The sequence below is a fragment of the Citrus clementina genome, unplaced genomic scaffold (genome assembly GCF_000493195.1).
Source record: "Citrus clementina cultivar Clemenules unplaced genomic scaffold, Citrus_clementina_v1.0 scaffold_2, whole genome shotgun sequence".
NCBI classification, from domain to species: domain Eukaryota; kingdom Viridiplantae; phylum Streptophyta; class Magnoliopsida; order Sapindales; family Rutaceae; genus Citrus; species Citrus x clementina.
Window position 1 is genome coordinate 13328655 of NW_006262688.1, and position 3267 is coordinate 13331921.

Consider the following 3267-nt stretch of genomic DNA (forward strand, 5'->3'; position numbering starts at 1 on the left):
GCGCAAGGACCAATCCTTCATTGATGGATTCACCACTTTTTTTAAGATTTTCTTAATCTCTCTATTAGACACTTCTGCTTGGCCATTGGATTGTGGATGGTATGTTGTTGCTACTTTATGCCTGAATTCATATCTTACCATAGCTGCAGCAAATACTTTGTTGCAAAAATGAGTACCCTCATCACTAATAATTGCTCTTGGAGTGCCAAACCTGGAAAAAATATTTTTCTGAAGAAAGTCCACTACTGTTTTAGCATCATTGGTAGGTAATGCTGAAGCTTCTACCCATTTGGAGACATAATCCACAACAACTAGGATATATAAGTTCACAAAGGATAGTGGAAAAGGACCCATGAAATCTATTCCCCATACATCAAAGACTTCCACTTCCAAAATGTTTGTCAATGGCATTTCATGTCTTTGAGTTATGTTTCCTGTCCTTTGACACCTGTCACAACATTTAGCAAATTCATAAGCATCTTTAAAAATAGAAGGCCAGTAATAACCTGATTGCAGAACTTTAGCAGCTGTTCTGTGACCATTAAAATGTCCTCCATATGCTGCAGCATGTCATGATTCCAGTATGTGAGGAATCTCTTCCTCTAAAGCACATCTTCGTGTTACTTGATCTGAGCATAACTTATACAAATATGAGTCATCCCACTGGTAGCTTCTAACATTATGAAGAAATTTCTTTTTCTGCTGAAACTTCAACTCAGGTGGCAGCAATCCACTTACTAAGTAGTTAACAAAATCTGCATACCATGGAGGTCCTGATTGCTGCAACATTTGTGCTTGCTGTACTACTAACAGTTGTTCATCAGAAAAAAGTTTCAGTGATGTCATTTCTTGTCAATGTGCTTGTGTATGCTTCTAGCCTCGACAGATGGTCTGCTACTTGATTCTCAATCCCCTTTCTATCTTTAATTTTAAGATCAAACTCCTAAAGCAATAAGATTCATCTTATTAATCTCGGCTTAGCATCCTTCTTTGAGATTAAGTACTTAATGGCTGCATGGTCTGTGTACACTATCACTTTAGTACCCACCAAGTAAGCTCTGAATTTATTAAAAGCAAATATTACTGCTAGCAACTCTTTCTCTGTAGTAGTGTAATTAATCTGAATTTGAGTAAGAGTTTTGCTGGCATAGTATATAGAGTGGAAAATCTTATTATTTCTCTACCCTAACACTGCCCTAATGGAATGGTCACTGGCATTACACATCAGTTCAAAAGGTAGAGTCCAATCTGGTGATATAACCACTGGTGCAGTAATCAAAGCTTTCTTTAATTCTCCAAAGGCTTGAAGATAGTCTTTATCAAAATGAAAAGGCTTATCATGTTCCAACAATGAGCATAATGGTTTGGCTACCTTGGAAAAGTCTTTAATGAATCTTCTATAAAATCCAGCACGACCCAAAAAACTCCTAACTCCCTTAATTGAAGTAGGAAGTGGCAGTTTATCTATCACTTATATCTTTGTTTTATCTACCTCAATACCATTCTTGGACACCTTATGACCCAACACTATGCCTTCTTGCACCATGAAATGACATTTTTCCCAATTAAGTACTCAGTTGGTCATCTCACATCTTTTAAGAACTTCTTCCAGGTTATGTAAACAATTAATGTATGTCTCTCCAAAAACTGAGAAATCATCCATGAAAACTTCTAATGTTTGCTCCACCATATCAGAAAAAATAGACATCATACATCTCTGAAAAGTTATTGGAGCATTGCACAAACCAAAGGGCATCCTTCTGAAGGCAAAAGTTCCATACAGACAGGTAGAAGTAGTCTTTCCTAATCCTCTGGAGTTATAGCAATTTGGTTGTAGCCTAAATACCCATCTAAGAAACAATAATATTGTTTTCCAACAAGTCTGTCCAACATCTGATCTATGAATAGAAGTGGGAAATGATCTTTTCTTGTGGCTTTGTTGAGCTTATTGTAATCTATACATATCGTCCATCCAGTCATTGTCCTTGTAGGAATAAGTTCATTCTTCACATTGGACTGAGCTCACCCATGAGCTGTCTGATATCGGGTATGTGATTTCAACATCCAACCATTTGATGATTTACTTCTTCACAACTTCCTTCATAGTGGGGTTTAGCCTTCTCTGTTACTCCACTGAATTACTGTAACAGTCTTCTAACAAAATTTTATACATGCATATGGATGGGCTGATCCCTTTAATGTATGCCATAGTCCATCCAATTACTTTTCTGTATTTTCCAAGCACATTTACCAAGCTCTGTTCTTGAGACCAACATAAGCATATTTCAGATGTGAGGGTAACAATTTTAATTCAAGACTAGGAGGTGATTCAAATGATGGTAAAATTATTTTTACTTCCCTGTCTGAAAGATTCAGATGCTCAACAAATCTGTTATGTCTATCAATTTTCTTTCCTTCCATCTAGTCTATCTGGTTTGCTGCAACATCTTCTTCTTCAAAGCTCTCAAAGGTGGCAACTTTGATAATCTCATTACTGCAGCATCTGTTGATTCTATCTGCTACAATAAAATCCACAACACTCAGGAAATTGCAATCTTCTGCCTCATCAGGGTTCTTTATAGCCTCTAACACATTGAATGTGACTTGTTGATCATTCACCCTCATTGTTAGCTCTCATTTCTACACATCTATCAGAGTCTTCCCGGTTGCTAGAAAAGGTCTTCCAAGTATAATAGGTACCTCTTTATCAGCCTCAAAGTCTAAAACAATGAAGTCCACTGAAAATATGAATTTGTCAACCTTCACGAGTACATCCTCAATTTTTCCTTCAGGATATGCATGAGATTTGTCAGTTAATTACAGAGTGACTGTTGTTGGCCTACATTCTCCTACTCCCAACTGCTTAAATACAAATAATGGCATCAGATTAATATTGGCTCCCAAATCACAGAGTGCTCTGCTATTGTACCTAGTTCTAATAGAACATAGTATTGTGAAGCTTCCTAGATCCTTCAATTTTTAAAGAATCTTACTTTGGAGCATGTGACTGCTTTCCTGTGTTAAACCAACAGTTTCAAATTCTCTCAATCTTCTATTTCTTGCCAAGATGTCTTTTAGAAATTTCACATAATTAAGCATTTGCTCTAATGCTTCCACAAAAGGGATGTGAATGTGTAATTGCTTCAGCACTTCCAAGAATTTACTAAATTGTTTGTCTTGTTTTTTGTTTCTGGAATCTTTGTGGGAAATGAGGTGGATGCCTAAATTATTGAATAGTTTCAGGAGGTACCAATCTCTGCTCATTTG